Here is a 19,582-nt window from a genome sequence, read left to right as displayed (position 1 = left end):
TATGTTTGTGAATGTGTCTGTAGAAAAGTGGTGATTTCCAGTGCATTTAACATTTTCATGCTTCTGGTCAAAGTTCTGTGAGTAGGCAGCCTTAATGATAGACACTAATTTAGCCCATAATTTTATTTTTTAGCTCTGATTTACCTTCTCTGTACTACAAACGGACTATAAGAACTTGTGTGTTTAAAGTTCTGTAGAGTTTGCCTTACCTTGTCATTTGACTAATAGTAACACTAGAAAAAAACATGTTTCCATAATACTTAAAGACTGAATTCTTGTTTCTATTATAAGCATTGATTGCTCATTGGAAAATGTTCAGGAGAGGAGGCTTTTCAGTTCACAAAGACAAGGCCAGGTGTCTTTTAGTAAAAGTCTTTTATAAAAAGACTTTGAGCAGCAAGGGATGAGGTATACCTCATGGAGAAATTGCAGCATGATGCACGTAGAATGGTCATATAGAAAGCAATATTTTCTTTCATCTGCAAATGAGCTCATTCATTCATGTACTATGTGAGTGACACGGTGTGTAACTGAGGAACATGGGCACTGCAGCCAACCTGCGCAGGCTCAACTTCCTGTCTCTGCCACATGACAGGAATGGGACTTGCAGCTGGTTCCTTGATATTCCTGCACCATAGTTTCTTAGTTTGTAAAGGATGCTCTAGTTGTAATGATGTGGTGGAAGTCAGGGCAGGGGAAATCAAACCTCAAGGTTTCCTCTAGGATGTTTTCTTTACCAAAGGAGAACTGTCAAGATGGAAATGCAGTATCGGAAGGCAAGAAAAAGTGTGATTAGTATCTGTGGCTACAAATCCAGTATCTCCTGTAAGAATGTCCTTCATCTGGAATATTTCAAGGGTCCCCATCTCCAACCAACTCCTCCTATGCAGCGAGCTTGCTCCCTCAGGATTCTGATTCCCACGTTTGGACCCCTCCCCGCCAACTCCGCCGACACTAAGCCAGCTTTTTAGCTCCCCCCCCCTACCTCTATGTCCTCACATCCCTCTTTAACCCAGCTTAAATTCCACATTCAATCAATGTAATAATACTTGCACACATGTCTAATCGCCATACACACACACACACACACACCCTTCACGCTTCCCTGGAAAAATACCAAACCTTCTTAAATTCAACTACCCACACGGGTTGCCCGTGCCCCTGCAAACTGCGTACATGGAGAAAGACAAAACCAAGTTGACTGGACTCATTTTGTGATCATGACCATGAATTACAGTCCTACGCCATTTCCCCAGTCTATTCCCCCTCCCAGTCTTCTCTGTCCTAGCAGATCCTCTGTTCTCCAAATTCCAACACTTCCTGTCTCATCCCTGTACACAGCTTCCTTCCCACTTCATTGAGAAGATGGAAAAAAATCAAAAGATAATTTTCACAAACTCTAGGACACCGCCTGCCATCTACATATACCTGTATGCATACCTTCAGCCTTCCTTCTTGTTGCTATAGATGAATACTCTGGCCAAATGAAAGCCAGTTTCTCCATTTGTGCTCTGGATCCCAATCCTTCTGACTACTTCAATGCATTGCACATTGCTCCTTCATTATCCTGTCTTTCTCCTCCTCTGTCATGACTTTTCCATACTCCACCAGATTGTCACAATCAACGTACAGTCATTCTGAGGTCTCTCTACTGCACAGTGTTCTCCAGGTTCCATCCTATTTCTCTGCTCCCCCATATGAAGACCTTGTTTGGGAATTTATTTCTCTTCTCTCTTTCTCTCTCTCTCTCTCTCTTTCACACACACACACACACACACACACACATCAATTTTCCTATCAGTATACAAGCATCCTATTATTTCTTCCACTACTAACAGAAAAAAGAAAATTCCTATAATCCTACAATCCTTCCAGCTAATGTTCTGTTTCATTAGTTCTCCTGGTAGAAAGCTCCTAGGAATAGTGTTTAATATAATGCCTCCAAGTTCTCTCTTCCTTCTTTTCCTGAGAACCTGTAGACTTCTACTTCTCAGCATCTACTTTCAGTGAAAATGTTCTTATCCAGTTCACCAAGGCTGTGCATTTTGCTTAATCCAAGAGTCAATTCTCATATGATTGAACCACATCAGCAGCATTACACACTTTTATATTTAGCAATTTCCCAACCCTGGAAATTTGGGCTGTGTCTTTGAGTCCTCTTTCTCTTATGGCCACCTGGTCATACTGACCCCTGTATGAAACACTCCCTTCCAACACACACACACACACACACACACACACACACACACACACACACACACACAGGCATATGAATCCACTCAAGGGTGTACACACAGACTCATAAGGGAAGTCCTATCTCCCTTATTCTGCTTCATATTTTTTCCCATAGCATTTTTCACCTTTTGACTGATTATACATTTACTCATTTGTTTATATTCCACCTCCTAACATTCAAACATATGTTCCACAAGGACAGGGACTTCAGTGTATTTGCCATTAAATCCCTAGAGCCTACAACAGTGTACAACATTTGGTAGGTGTTCAGCAAGTTTTATTTGAATGAATAAATAAGTAAATTGAGTGAAATCAATATTTAAATTCAGGAAATTTCCCAGAAGATAAAAATAGTTGTTTAATTAGCAATGACAAGTCAAACATGTCAACCATCTATGATATAAATATTCCACACATGTATTTATTCATTATTTGGTAGTATTTATAACTTGCTGTTCCCAAAAGTGACTTAAAGCAGCTGATATGTACATAGTATTGCTATTTATAAACTGAGTAAGAATATTCTGTCTCTTATGAAGGAAAGAAATGTCTAACTTCTTTCACAAAATATAAATAAATGTTTGAAAAGTAAAGAAAAGGAGCAGACTAATAAGGCTTTATTCAAACAATGATTAATTAGTAATTTGTGTAATTTTTTTCTTACATAGTTGAAAAAGCAAATAAATGGGCAGTGCCAAGATTGGACGATATTCAAATTAATAGAAACCAGGAGGAATTTTGAGAAAAGATGTCAAATTAGCCTCTACTCTCTTCTTCTTTGATATGCCTATGCTTCTTTCCAGTTTTACTAGTTCAAAAGACAATTCCACATACACCAAATGCATTATTAAAATTTGCAGATTATGCAAAAAAAATCATTAAAAATTTTTTTACTGTTACCATTTTGGCATAAAAACAGAAGATTTCCCCAGTTCTAGGATGTTTAAATTAGTCAAGACATTTTAAATCATCCTACCTACATTTATTTGTCTAATACAGGTTTTTACCAGAATAAACAGATATATCTTTTAATTTCTGGTAAGAAAGTAATTTTCATGAAGAGGTTGGCTAGAGGCTAGAACACGCTTTCCATAGAAGTAGAGAAGGCTTTGAGGCCATTAAAATAAAACCATAGAAAACAGTGCAAAATGTTCTATAGTATCAAGAAAATATGCTGCCCGAGGTCCCTTAAGGCTGCCGCCAAGAGCTGAATAGGCCTTTTCAGTCTCCAGCCACTATGATTCTAGGTAACTATTCTGAGAATAGATTAAAGCAGTGGTTCTTTTTCTATCCATGTTGAGCTCTTATTAGCCTCTTGAGGCAACAGGGGTTTTACAGAAAGTGTGAGTTCTCAGTGTTACTGAAATGACCTTGTTTAATTTCCTTTTTAAAAAGGCAACCTAATAATAGCTCCATCTTCTAATATTAACTACACTGCAAAGCTACACAAGTTAGAAGAATTTTCCTTTGCTTGGATGGCAAAATCCTTCAATGCCCTTGTCTCTCTCTTCCTAATGTGCCACCCCCTTTATACTCTTATGTTTGCTCTTTAATATTTGAATTCACATTTGATTCCAGTCATCCTAATACAAAGCTGCATAGTGAAGTTTAAAGATTCAAAAGGGAGAAAAGATAAGGCTGCCCCCCTACCATGAGTAAGACTGACGAACTGTAAATCTACCCTGCATTTAATTAATCAACTAGACGGTGCAAAAATAAGGTCTCCAGAGTGTTGTGCTATCATGAGTGATTGAGTTGGTCCGTAGTAACAGGCTTTTCTACAGCTAAGCCGAAAGGTAGAGTGTGCACAGGACTTCAAGGCAAGCATGTTTTTAAACAGCTGCAAAACCAAAAGAATAACAGGACCTCCTTTCAAATGAATGCCCCTGTTTCAGAGCCTTAAATTGAAGTAGGTGAGTTTTGTAGAAAACACTGTGTTACCTCAAACAAACTTACAAGTATTTGTGTCAGCAATGGGGGTGGGAAGCCTCCCTCCACATACCAGCTTCTACCACATGCACGGTATCATTAACTCATGTTTGTATAACAACAGAAAAGATGATCACACTTGGGAGATGAATCATCAGTTCCCAATTAGAACAGTCAAATATGACTGTTTTCTTTCTGAATTGGTGTGGAAGGCAAATGGAAAAATGACACATAGACTTTGTTCTCCATCAGAGCTGGGAGGGGAAATCATGTGGGGAGCCAGATTCCAGAGGAACGTGCACCAGGCTTGCCAGCAAAACTGCTCACACCCCCACAGAGGCCACAAAGCCTCGCAGCTGTGATTTCAGAAACACGCGTGTATAAATCAAGTAATTGCACACCTAACTCTCCACCAGAGCCTGTGTGCCTGGGCTTTTTGCAGGTGCCTGGGGCACTTGTTATATTTGGCTTTGAAAACAAGGTTCAGTTTAATTGACAGGATATTATCAAATTCAAGCTGACTTGTATGGACAAATCGCAAAATATGAGAGTGGTATATGGAATCAAGTGGCACATATAGATGTTCTAAATGTGCGTTCTGCAAGGTCCTTGCAGCTGACTGAATTCTAAACCACAGAAAGGGGTAAAATTAAGATGTCAATTTAGTTCTAATTCATGTATGTCCAGATCATTCAATGAAGCAACATCATTTTGAAATATTCTTGCCATTTTCAAAAAGAGAGAGAGGGAGAAAAATTGAGCAAGCATTATCTCATTTTCTATAATGTTGTTTTAAAAAGGGATGTGGGGGTGTTTTGGGTCTGTTGGCCAGAAAAGCAAACAGATTCATGTTTCCATGTTCCAGCTGGCAGAAGCCCTGGCAGACAACCATGAAGCAGGCTGCCGGCTGCCCAGGAAAGCAGCGTTCATCACAGCAAGGAATCTGCCTGCAGGCTAAGCTTGTGCTTTCATTTTCCCAGGAGAAATTCAGGTCTGTGGGACTTCAGAACAGGTGTAGTCACTACTAGTCTCCCACAAATGCTTTACACATTCCAGTAACGTCAGGTTAGTGTAGAACCAGTTCATCCAAAAATTCTGTTGCAATTCAATAGAACACATTTCTACAATGTTCATTTGAGAGAAAGAAAAACATGGCATTTTATTTCAAGAAGATATTTAAACCACCAACCTTTCATCTACCCCCCCACACAAAAGAATTTATAGATTGGGTGTTTTTTAAGTACACATGCACTCACACACACACACATATTGTACAACCAGCCAATTCCTAGTGGAATGATGCCAAAACTCAGCTAGCAAATCACAAGATGCTGCAAGCAGTGTCTCCAGTCCCTTTCCCATTTCTAAAGCAGTTACAGTTAATACTACCACACAACAGGGAATTCATGGAGGCTGTACTTGGACTATGAGAAATTCAACCTCATCATTCTTTGCATCTGGTTCATATTTTACTATTTAAAATAAAGAAATGGAATTAGAGGTCCTTCACAAGCAAAATGGTAATATGGTAACTATAGGCAAGATCAATCTTATAATAAAATGTCCCATAAAGATGGTCTTTCTTAGGACAAAGTCAGTAGTCAGCCAGAGGAAAGAAAAAAGAACTTTGTGCAAGGTTGTCCCAAAAATGTTGTATGAAGTCCCCTGGTCCATGTGGGCAAAACTTCCAGTAAGTCTTGTTTTCACAAAGTGATTATAAAGAAAGCCATTATATGTGCATGTAACATTAGCCAAAAATAACATTTCAATGTGACAGCAACAAAATTTAACCCTTCTGTTTTTAATGACTTACAGATTTTTTTTATTAGAAACAATATCAGAGGTCTGGTTCTGAGACTTTTGGGACTGACATGCTCCTTCTACTTTGTTATCAGGGAACTTGAAAATGTATAAGGTGTTTATAGCCCTATTAAAGGACCATTAGGCCATAAAAATAATCTTCCCATAAACATGGTGAGGGAAGGTGAGGTGTACAATATGTAAACTACAATCTGATCACTGTACGAAAAGCCTAGTAGGAAAAGCTATCGATTTCTTGTCCATTGAATAAACATCGTAAATTTCAGATGGATTAATAGGTTAAAAAATAAACTTGACTCTAACACAAAGGAAAGAGGGAAAGCAATATAAGAAGGAGAATGCTACAACCTATCAGGATTTGAAATCATGTCTATGTGTATCGTGTAGAGGAGGCACGGGGGCTGGCTTATCATCACCAAATTCCTTATCTTGACACTACTACTTTCATAAGGTTATCTTTTAAATAGCATAAGGATTCATATATCTGATTTTTCAAACTCTAACAAGGTATTTAGCATTTGGACACCACAAAATATAATGTGTGATATCGCAATGTAGTTTTTGAGCAGCCCGGAGAAGACGGTAGTGGGTCAACATGGTGGTCCACTGGAAATAAGACAGCAGGCATGAGATGGCAAGCTCAGCTTGGGCAGAGATGAAGTATCAGCCCTAACTACCTGTGTGATATTGGGAAAGTTTCTTACCTTCCTCGCCTCCAAGTCCCTATATCTTCAGGGTGTAAGATATCATTAAATGATCAAAGTATAAGATTGAAATGAAATAATGCATCTTAAGAACTTGGCCTAACACAAAGAAAGCAGTGGACATAGTCTATCAGTTTTTATTTTTTACTACGGCCTGGGTCCTGAAACCAACCTGATCTTGGGAAAATCCTTAACCTCACTGGCCTGTTTCTTCTGTAATGAGGGGATGGGACTATGGTCCTTCTCAGTCTTAACCACCTCTGACTGTATGAAATCCTATGCCCTAAATTGAATCAGACTTTGAACTTCTTGATGACCCAATCTCCTGGCCTCCTGCAGTCTAGAGGGCTTCTTGGCATCTTCTCTGTATAGTGATAACAGATCCAGTCCCGGGAATGCCTGTGTGTTGGCCTATTCAAATGTTCAAATACAAAACATCTCCCAAAGTAGTAATGCTTGCCTTTGGGGCACAGATATTGGTGTATTATTAAAGATAAGAGGAATATAACAAGTTTTAGGCACCAGTAGTTAAATGAAAGTAATCATTATAGTTAGGTAATTGTTAATAAAAATTGTACTATATAATAATACAACTAGAATGTTATATAATACTATTATAAATTAGCTTAGTAATCATTATATACTATAGATTTAGACCTTGAAACTGACTTACTTTTAAAAAATATATTAGAGCAGAACCCAGGCTACTCTTAGAATAATGGCACTTCATTTAATTTGTATTCCCCAAATCTTTCTCGTGAGAATCTTGGAAATAACGTGAATATTTCACTCATGTTAATGTATATATTAAATGTTTTGTGGCAAGGAAACAGGTAAGAACTAGCCCCTAAAAGGAAATTATGGCATTATTTTAATTATTTTAAAGGGCAAATGGGTCAACAAAGAGATCTACTAAAATATTGATACAGTCCATACAATATGATTGAAAGTCAACTGAAAATGCTTGTTGGTTAAACTGGATTTACAGAGATAATAAAGAGACACATTCTTACTTCCCCCAATATCTCTGCATTCCATGTCCACTAAGATATTCTATTTAATATATTTTACCAATTTTATAGTCTAAGATACTTCTTTAAAGGCCATGTTTTTTTTTAATAGGCTTTTCGAATGCTTTTATTCTTAAGCTATTTTTCCTGCAAATAATTCACAGGAGTTCCCTAAGTCTTCTTAAGGAACATATAAAATTATTACCTACCAGAAAATGGCACCAAGGGAAAAAGAAAAGAACTCATGCATGCCCTACACAGTGAGGTAAATTCAAAGATAAGCTTCCTAATCTCATTATTAATTTGCTTTACTCATATTATTCTTTTTATTGTCTAGGCCAGTTCTCCAATAAGGCCTGGAAACAGCCATCAGCATTACAGTGGTACTTGTTAGAAATTCAAAGGATTGTGAGGCCCAGTAATCTGGGTTTGAACAAGTCCTCCAAGTGATATGGATACATGCTGGTTTGAAAGACCCTGATAAACACCAAAAATTGAATCATACTGTTTTAAAATGTTGAATAGAGAGGCAAAAACAATTTTGTATCCTAATCATTTTGTCTATATTGTAAGAAGTTATATGGGGAACTTATATGTCCCCCATAATAATAGCATCATACTGAAAGATCACATCTGAGTTTGAGAAGCTATGTTGTGCATTGCATATAAAATGCAAAGCACATCGCCAATGTCCCCATGCTCAATTTACAGCCACATGCTCAGACTCAACCAGCTTCTGGGGAAACACTCTCCCCGCAGCAACCTCACCATACAAGTCCAAACCACCTGTATCATTCCTCTCTTACTCGTTTCCAACTGCAGAATTTGTTCTGCTCTTCAGATATATTTTGGAATGTGTGGTAATCAGGGTAAACAATAATGGGATCAACACCATTTTGATGTTTTGGGATGTTTTTAAGTAAAAAAGCTATTCACTGAGTAATTTCTGAATCATCCATGTGACCACGCATCATTGCTAATACAGTCCATTCAACATTTATTGAACGGAGGTTAAATATTTTGTGGAATCAAGAAGAGAAAAGGGAAATACCAATATGATTAAAAAGTCTAGTAGCTTAAGTTCTAGTTTAGGAGTAAACTGCATAAATACATTATGGCATATTCATATGGAATACTAAGGCAATGGTAATAAATTAACTTCAGCTACATACAACAGCATGAATGAATCCCACCCACACAAAGTTGAATAAAAGGAGCTAGAAATGAAAGAGTATATACTGTATGATTCTGCTTATGTAAAGCTCAAGAGCAGCAAATTATGCTGTAAAGTAGTGGTTAAGGTAGTGATTACACTTACAGGAAAAGAGGTGAAGGTGTCGGAGTGGGTAGTAGCTGCAAGGGGACACAAAGGGGCTTCTGTGGTTTTGGTTAAACTCTATTCTTTCATCATGTTACATGTGGGTGTTTGTTTTGTGAAAAGTCATTGAGTGGTCCCTTCATGATTTGTGCTCTTCTCTGTACATAGTTTATAAATCAGTTAAAAGTTTCTATTTAAATACACTCTAACAAGGTAAAAAAATGTTTGAACCTCAAAACATAGATAAGGGCTAATATCCCTAATAAAGAAAGAATTGCAAAATATTGTAGAAATAAACAAAGACCATCCTAATAAGAAAAGCAAAGGATATTTCTTTAGAGTCTGCTCTAGTAAAGCAGTCAACCACCATCCTTTCTGTCTTGGCAGACTCAAAGGCAGGCAAAGGAGTGGGAAAGCTTTGGAGTGGAGAGAAGGAAATGCTTCCAGAATGTACTGAGTGGAGGCGGCTCTAAGGGGAAGCTGTGGGCTGGCTAACTAGATGTGGGGTATCTTATGTGATTGGTTAAGGGTACATTTTTGGCTTCCTCTGGTTGGTCCTAAGTTGGAAGGAGGGGCACAAGTTAGGGAAGCTGTCAATTCTTAATCAAGTCTTAGCCATTGGGGGTGACTTATCACAGGGATTAGCTGGCTTCCTGTCTAGTTGCTGCAGACTGTGAATGAGAGTCTTCATTGTATGTACGGTCTGGACATAGTCTATTTGTATACTCAATCTCTTAACTTCAATGAGAAAAAGACCAATAATCCAATTTAGAAAGGCAAAAAGCAAACAAAAAGTGAACGCAGTCAACAGCAAAAGAAATTCAAATGACTTCAAAATTAACAATCATATTTGCAGTAAAAGATATATATACTACCATTTTCTTCAGTCCAGTGTGAATAACAAGCTTTTTGAAAAGTTCAGAATTTGTAAAGAGAGACTGAAGGAAACAGTGCTCTCATAAATTGATGGTAGGAATTGGAAGAACCCTTAAGGAAGAAAATATAGCAGGATCTATCATATCTATCAATGTTTCAAATGCATAGACTTTTGAAGTCAAAAAGCCTACTTTTAGGAATGCTCAAGCACATGAGTGAAATGACATAAACAATGCTATTAACTGCAGTCCTTTTTACTAAGCAAAAGATTGGAAACTATCTAAATGTTCATCCAGAGGAATACTGATTAAATATGGTAAACTATAATACAATTATTCAGTGGAACACTATGTAACTGTAAGAAAGAAGGAGCAGGCATTTTATTTTATGATATAGAATAATCTCCAAGATATTCCATTAAATAAAAAACACTAGAGTATGTAAAATAGTGGGAGAGTAAATGTATATATGTATATATTGCTTGTATATGTATAAAGCATATTTGCACAATTATGCAAAAATCTCACATATATGTGAGGAATTAATAACACAAGCTACCTTGGGAATGAGAATCTCTATATCCAGTGATGGGAATGAAAGACTGCTCACAGAATACAGTTCTGTATTTTTAAATTTGGAAGCATTGAACACATAAGCTATGAAAAAAAAACCTTAATTCAAATTGTAAAATGGCAAATGATAAAGAGAAAATGCTACCAACATATATGACTGAATCTCTATGCACAATATAAAATAGAGCTTTTATATACCAAGAAAAAAGTCACAAAAAAAGGAAATAAAAAATAGTAATAAAATATGATAGAAAACATCACATAAGTTGAAATTTAAATCACCAATAAACATATGCAAACATGCTCAACTTTGTAGTAGATGAACAAAAATGGAGCAGATTTTATTATATTGTAATATTTATATTATGCTATGGTAGTGAGAGGAGATTATTACATTATATTATATTATATTATATTAGCAGAAACTGTGAAAAGGAATATCATCTAGTGTTGTTAAGATTAAAGAAAAACAGGAACTCACATTTTTGATATACGTGTGAAAGGCTTAAAATATTTTTGTAAAGTAGTCTGAAAATCTCTCCTTAAATAGACACATACAATCCTTTGACCCATACATCTCATTTTGGGAAAATTACACTACAAAAATAAAAGTGTCAGTATGTAAAGCTGTCTGTGTGAAGGTATTTATGGCAACATGGCTTGTAGAGGCAAAACTATACCAAAGCAAAAATTGAAAGCAATCTGAAAATCTAACAGTAGGGAAATGGTGAAATAAGTTATGGGATAGTCATATCACAGAATATGATTCAGCTTTCAGGAAGGATGGATAAGTCTTAGTAATACTGTCAGGTGAAAAAAGAAATTTATAAAATAATATGTCTAGTGTACCCCCAATTTTTGAAATGAAATTTTAAAATATATGAATATATAATATATATATACATGCATATGTATGTGTGTGTATATATATATCACAAGCTAGTTCGACAGAAAAATCCTGAAAACTCAGTAGATTAATAGAGAAAAGGTTTACACCTTTCTGCCACAAAGCCTGTGCCAGTCAGGAGGCCTCCTCCATCTGGAAGCTTCCACCTGGAACCTGGAACCTCTAAGGTGGCCACATTAGAGCCTTGGTCCCCAAGTGACACACATCACTTCTACTCAGATTTCATTGGCCATCACTCATCACATGAAACCAATCTATCAGCAAGGGAGAGAGGCTGGGAAATACAGGGGATATTCAGCAAGCACTGACTGCCTCTTCCACTGTATGCGTTTGTATAGCTGTGTATGAACACATCAAATTGTGAATATAGTTGCTGTTGACAGGCAATAGAGAGGTAGGAAAATAAAGATTATGAACATTTCTATATACAATATTTATCTTGTAACAATGAGCATCCACTTTTATAAATGAAATAGAATTCTATTAAGGTCAGGGATATTTGTATACACAACCACTTTATGCCACACACTCATAAATCTATAGATAAAGCTGGCTAGGTGACCAGCTGAGAGGGAAAGTTTGAATGTAAGAGAAAGAAAAGGAAAAGTCAGCCAATGGTTCCAAATTCCTCAGGTGGTAAGAAGGGATGGGACACAGTGTACAAACTGAAAAACTTACCTTAATAAAGGAAAAGATAGGTCTTCTGTTGTAAATAAGAGGAAACAAATATAGAAAGGATACAGATAGAGGTGAGCTTGCATCTTTGATGTCTACAACATAAGAAAGTGTCTTTCTAATTCTCTCACATTCTCTATAAAAGAGGAGTCGGGGTTTCTGCTGGGTCTGAGGGAATACAATGGTTTCTAGGTGGACTAGATTACATAGAGTTTGAAATAATGGTTGTAGAAGATGGAAAAATGAGTTGCCCAGAGAAGGATTTTACTGTTACCACTATATTATGCAAAATGTACTTCCTCGGATTTCCTCAATGGCCTTCTTCTTTGCGAATTTACTATTTGCCTCCAAGAACACTATTCCATTGTCACCATCACTGCTTCTGAGACCTCCAAGCTAGCTACGTTGAAACCCAAGGTCAATTCCACATCTGGTATACCTCACACATGTTGTCATCCATGCTGCTGCCCCTCCTATTCAACACATGTTGTCATCCGTGCTGCTGTCCCTCTTATTCAGATTTGGGTGAAATGATATACTGTAGGGATAGGATCTGGCTTCCATCTACCAAAACACTGGGTGCATAAACCCAAAAGCTCAAGGTAATTATCTCCTGTGTAGTGAAACCTGATCAATGGGGAAAAAGAGATGAGATAGGACCAAGCAGATAAATCCCCCTACTTTTTCCCTTCCACTTACTACTCATTGTGTGGTTCCTATTTGTAGTGCATGTCAAGCAAACATGTATGCTGAGTGTTCTGATATGTGTTTTCAAAACATATCGTGAAGTGGTAGCCAGTGCAATGGTAGGTCACATTATACTTCTCTGTATGTATGTCCTTTTTTGTTTTTGCCACCTCAGCCTGAATACCTCAAAAAGTCTGCATTTTTACCTTTACTTATACTTACTTTTATAAGACCTGGACTAAAATAATTGGTACAGGAGACAGTTCAAGAAAAGAGATGGCAACTTGGTGTTGAATTGCTCATCTGTGTAAAACCAAGAGAGATTCTACCGGAGACATTCGGGGTGGTATGTAAGCTTTCACCTGTGATTAGCAGAAACAAAGTGTATGGAGAAAGCACAGCATTGGGAAGTCAGTGGCTGTAGCCCTTAATCAGTAAGGAAAAGAAGTTAATACAAATTTGCTTTAGGATGGCTTCTTAAGACAATCCTAGAAACAGTGCCAAAATGAAATGATAGGTGCAGTGCAATCAATTATGCCCCCTCACCTCCAAAAAAAGGGCATGTCTAAAAGTCAAATTATCTGACTGATAGCTTCAGAGAAGACCTTTATCTTCTGTGTCTGCAGCAGACTGCACTGAAAATCAAATCAAGGATCTGGTTATTTGGGTGATGGAATTGCAGTGGAGACTAAATGCACAGTTCCTAGATGTCTTAGGTTATAGTCAAGGCAGTGGGAAAGAAGGTAGAACTCTGAGACCTGCAACAGGCATGTGTTAGTGAGTGAACCCAATAATCACAAAAGCCCAAAAAATACGGAACCATCTTTGCTACAAAAAGCAGCTCCTTCTCTGTGAACTGAATGACAAAGTCACCTGAGGCAGATGCCTTACACGGTGAGGCATGTTCTTTCAAAATATGGACCCGCCATCTCCTTCTGCGAACTGTGGGGACTACAGCTTTGTTTCACTAACTCTCTTTGCCTAGCCATCTAGGAGATGAAGACTAGACACTGCCCTGAAAGGGTCTCTGTGACTGACTAGAATCTTAGGGGAAAAGCAAGGCACCTCCAGTCTCAACACACACAAATATAAGGGACCTGATTATAATGGAGGATGTAAGTGGCTCATGGAGGTGCAGGTGGTAGGCTGGAATATACAAAAACCTTGCTCCCTTCTGCATCAGTGAGGATTTCATAAAGAAATAACTACTAGGTAATATTTGACCTTATGCAATGGTGGACACAAGTGAAATGGTCTCTGCAAAACTATTGACTTCGTGACTTATGTTAGAACTGGAGAGCAGGCAGTAGAAAAGGAAGATGGATGCAAAATGGGGAGAGCAAGAAGAAATAGAAGCCCATAAGGAGAGGACACACTAAAACCCAATTCTGACAGGGTAAGTGACCTTGCAACAAAGATGGCATCATGGAACTAAACACACACTTGGCCCAGGAGTGAAAGTGAAGGAAATCGTAGGGAGATGGAACAGTTACATGCAGTGAGATGAGCCAGCAGATACGCAACAGTATATGTGAGCTATAAAAACTCCTGTCCCAACCTTCCCAGTATAAAAAATGAAATGACTAGTGCTTTACTTCTGCCTTTTATATCTCACGTGAAAATGTCCTTTGTGACCCACCTAAGAGGAAATCTACAGGAAGAAGAATTCTGGGAAATATATTCAACCTAGCCAAGTTGACACATTATGCCATCATTATCTTAAATTCCCTTATTACTTTCTTTTTACAGAAAGGACTTCCTCCATCCTATGCCATGAGAGCCACCACCGAAGCCTTTGGCAAGCTTCCCAGGGTAGATTCTGAGGCTGTGCCTGTGTGGTTCCCCATTCCACACACTGAGCCTACCTCACACTGAGCCACCCTTCTACTTGCATAAAATGCCACACCTTAGGGCTTCCTGCATATCCACCAAAGGCAAGAAAAAACACCTTAAAAAATGCGTGGGAATGGGAAATAAGAAGGAACAGGATGTTACATTCCCTCTCTCTTCTCTTTTCCACAGACCACTGGGAGATATAGATTTTCCATAGAGCCCAACCACAGACATTTTCTCTGCCTGCTGAGAGACCTACTGTGTCACTGTACAGCCCACATGAAGCTGGCAGGCAGTACGATGGCTCATCTGACTGTGCTGTTTCATATTGCTTCAAGGCTCTCTTCCCATTTTCCACATCCTCACCACTGTCCCCATGCAGAACAGCATGTTAACCCTTGTTTCAAGCTCTGTACCCTAGAGGACCTGAAAGAAAACAACTAGGCAATTTGAAGACCCATTTGAAGCTGGGGATGATGAATGCAGAATGGAAATCTATCTGCTTTATTTTGGTGATTCCATGTGCCATCTTCTTGTTCAAGTATAAGCAGAACAAGAGGACTTGTTATTAGTGAGTGATATTTTAGATAAAAAAATTTTATTGCATCTTTTCCAAATATTCTGCCTTTAAAAACAAGTTTTGATGGGGGAGGAAGACAAAGTCACTGTGGAAGGGTGACCTTCATGAGACTCTAGGGAGCGACATGAGCATCACGGACTTTAAGGAAAGAGAAAGAAGCACCATTGAAGACAATTTTGATGCTTAAAGGAAAGGTGTTTAAAACTTTCTGCCTCCTCACTGTTTTGCCTAGAATAAATTTGGATGTTAGCACAAGCATATTGTGGACTTTCATTGTTTTCTTAACACTTAAACGACCACTACCTTCTGATCATAAACAGAACACTCCTGGAAGATTCATTAGGATTTTCAGATCCCAAAATGCCACTGCAATATATAACTATGTCAATGACACAAAAAAGATAGGTACAGAAAACAGGAGGCACAGTGAAAGAACTTTTCACTACATTTTAATTAAACCAACATTTATAGAGCATTCCTCATAGGTTACATATAATGGATAGCATTGAGTATACAAAAATGAATTAGGACCTTAATTTCAGCATCCTGTGATGAGTGCTGTGAATGTGGAAAACAGGAAGGGCTACGACAGAAAGGCATCTATTTCTGGGACTGGAAGAAAGGACAACGCCTGAGGTTTGAAGGATAATGATGGGCTATCCAGGCAAAGGAAGCGACAGTAGTGCTTCAAAATGACCTCTGATGTGTGTTTATCATACCCCCTTACTAAGCAGTTAAATATGCTCCAAGGGAAAAAAAAGTCTTACACGTCATCTCTCAACCCTCATTTCTTTGCCTGTTTTCTCTTCAAAACAAAAGAGAACAATCCTTTCATTTGACTCTAACATAAAGACACCGTCAGAAAGCAAAAAGTAACTAAACTCGAGGCTTTTCAAAACCTGAAATGGATTTTAAATGTAAAGAAATGTATTAATATTCTAGCTGGCGCTTCTTTTCATAGATGGAGAGGTTTTTTTTTTCAAGTACACTTATTTGTAACTCAAGTAATTTCTGTAGCTACATGTATAGAACCTCATGAGGTGAATGAAAAATGGAGAGAAACAGGAGTGACAAAGAGCAAGTGATTTTCACTTATTTACATATTGAAAAGGGTTTTGCTTCAGGATTCCTGGTATATTAACAGCGCTAAGTAGTTTTTTTTTTTCTCCAAAGAATGAGGTCTCCTTCTGAGTCAAACAATAACATCAGCCAGGCCGTTGTTCAAGACAGCAAGGCACTTCCCACAATGCAAATGGAAATTTTACCTGCCCCAGTACTTCAGCACCGTTGCTGACAGAAGAGACAAAGGAAGCCATTTATTCGCGATCTTCTGTTCCCGAAAGCTGCTATTGCAAAAAGTTACATAAAACCAACTTGGGGAGCTATCTCTTTTGTCTATTATTTTTGCCCACTTTCATTTTCTTTTCCTGTCTTCACTTGAGTCATGAAGATGAACTATTAACAAACATGCATTCTGATTCAATTTTCAGATATTTTCTCTAATTCCTGCCTGGACATCCATACAGGCAATTAAATGAATACCTCTTAACCTTTTTTTGAAATACATCTGAATGATGCATGAAAAAAAAAAACCTTAACCGTAGCAGGTTAAAACCTCAGGGCAGGTCCTTGACCCAACAAAGAGCATTCTCATTTCTTTTGTAGAAGGCCTACATGTTAGATTATTCCTCTTCCTGCCTCTTTTCCTTTCTATTTGATATATTTTTCTAGCAAGTCTTTGAAGCATCCAGCCTAGGAAAAGCTGATAATGGTTACTGGATGCCAGCTACCCTCTGCAGGGCAAGAGGGATGGGAATGGGCAGAGCACCTGCTCAGATTCCACACTTTCATCATCAAAAGTCAAGTGGGAGCCTCAGACTTGAGCTTGTTCCTTCCAAACTCCTTCTAACACCTCAGCGCCAAATCCTTTCCATCATTTTACTCATCAAGTACTTATCACCAGTCACTTTATTAACCAAGGAACACCAGCCCGAAACTCGTCCCATCAGAGACTGTGATCTCTCATTCTTCTGCTAACCTCAAGGCCACTCTTTTATTACCTGAAGATTTTAATTTACTACTCACTGGCACTCTCTCTGTTACTACTTCTTACATAACTATGGTACCAGTTTCACTTATCGTCCTGTGGTACTTTTGAATCAACCCACATTTCACTCTCAAAAGTGTCCCCATTTGGTCAATAAAATATATGGTCACCTTGGCCATAATTACCAGTGTTTGTGACAGGCAGAGAGATGACCCATTCAATCTCTGGCCTCCTAATCCCTTATTTCGTATCATCCAATGATATAGCCCTATACCTTATTTGACTATTCATTCCCATGACCCTACTTTAAATTGTCATTACCGGACTAAACCCCCTCCTCCAAAATCTTAATGTCAATCTTTCCGCTCTCTGACCTTTCCTGTCTTTTCAAGTCACACACATTACTATACCAATCCACAGCAATCCTTTCCCCCACCATCACTTGCAATTCATCGCCTCTGTGACCTTTTCCTTTCCCCTCATTCCTGCATGTCCTCATTGCTTTTGCAGCTTACCCCAGTCATCAAAATCCACCCATTTCACACACCCTCAGTTCTCTAGTTCCTCTCACACTTTACCTTACTCCCTTAGCTAAACTAAAGCCTCAGTTAACTTTAATTTTCTGCCTCTGTCATGCTTGTACCCAAGTAGTTGAATGAGGTTGACTAACACATCACTACTGTAACCGTGCTGACTCTACACACTTTAATTTGTGATCACTTTAAATGGGCCTATAATGCTGATTGGCAATTTTACTTTATTTTGCCAGACCCTTCGCCGTCCCACTCCCCTTGATGACACCACACAGTCTCCCCGCTACTCAAACTCAAAATTCTCCTGCCTCATCCTCTCTCTGAGCTGATGAACTTGCTTCCCATTCCAGTGAGAGAAGAGAAGCCACCAGAAGAGAACATCCACAGGACCCCTTCATCACATGTATCCTCCCCCTGCATTTGTGTTCAAATCTGCTGCCCTCTTTTTAACTAAAAAGCCAATTCCTTCAATTATCCACTGGGTCTCACCTATTGACCAGTAACTCTAGCCTTTACCTATTCTCCTAGGAAGAGTGAAGAGAGAGAGGAAAATATATCATTTTAAGAATGAGAGGATGAATGGAAAGAATGTGACACAAAGGTACCAAAAGCTACAGAAGTGATTCCAAATCTATATTCAGAAACTAGAGAAACACTGGTAAGATGGGTTTGGGGTCCAGCTGGATCTACTGGTGGTAGACTCAGGCCAAAAATCTGCCTCATACAATCTGAAAGTCTGAGTTTAGGCCATGGTGGCTACTTTATTGTTGGTTGGTTTGTATTCATCTAGGTTTACTATGATCAGTTAAGCTCCACTAAAGATTCATGTGGTTTAGATTATTCAGTCTACCAGATCGATTTTGCTATTATGGTAACTGGCCCTCTTTGCTTATCATAGTTGAGCTGTTAACTTAGCTATTAACTAAACTGCTTCTTGCCCTTTGCCATCCCCTGGTTATTCCCTTTCCAGCAAAATCATAGATCCCACTTAAACTGCAGTGTTCCCACCAGCATTCCTTCAGTAGAGAGAAGAGCCAAAACAGCTCTCTGCAGAGATGCGGGGGCTCTCAACATCTGCGTACTTATCAAGGCACTCATGGAAGAGATGTTGCAAGGCCTGCTCAGCAAAGAGATGGTGGTCCATAATAAACCCACACAAGTAATTCTTCCACAATCCATCTAAGCAGAAGAACATTTTATATGGTCTTATGAAGCTAAGCTATTGGTCATGTGCCAATTTGATTTTCAAAAATAAAAGAATGCATTATTAGTATATACTGGTTCAATCAATCATCACAGGTCAGGGAGGTCATATTTAATAGGTTAATTTTTGCAAAGGCAGTGAACAAATTTAATCTACTCTGACAGAAGAGTGAAAAAACATAATTCTTTACAACATACATTTTTAACACATGTTGTTTTCTATGACATATCTAAGCTTATTTAATTAATCAGTTAGCAATTCTTGGAAAGTACCCATTAAACCAATTTCCAAGCATTATATAGAAAAGTCATCTTCTTTTCAGCAAACATATAGAAAATATAAGTATAGAAAATCAACTTCATGATGACTAGAAAAAGAATGTGTGGATTTAACTTAAATTTTATAATGAATGGTTGGTAAATAATCTCTAAATTTCTTCCTTACCAAAAGTAAAGCTTTTCCATTCTCAAAACCACTTTGTCAATGAGTTCACTAAATGTTTTTTCACTAAGCATCTTTGAAATGTGTGGTCAAAGGTTTCAACTAGAATTTTAATCATGAGTAAGTAAAGTGACCTGTGCTTTTTAGTGTTTTGTTTCACAAAAATTAATTGCAAATGATTTGCTTTGGTGTGGGGTACCATAAGTCCAG

The sequence above is a fragment of the Manis javanica genome, chromosome 14, assembly GCF_040802235.1.
Source record: "Manis javanica isolate MJ-LG chromosome 14, MJ_LKY, whole genome shotgun sequence".
Taxonomy (NCBI): Eukaryota; Metazoa; Chordata; class Mammalia; order Pholidota; family Manidae; genus Manis; species Manis javanica.
Note: the sequence above shows the minus strand (reverse complement) of the source record.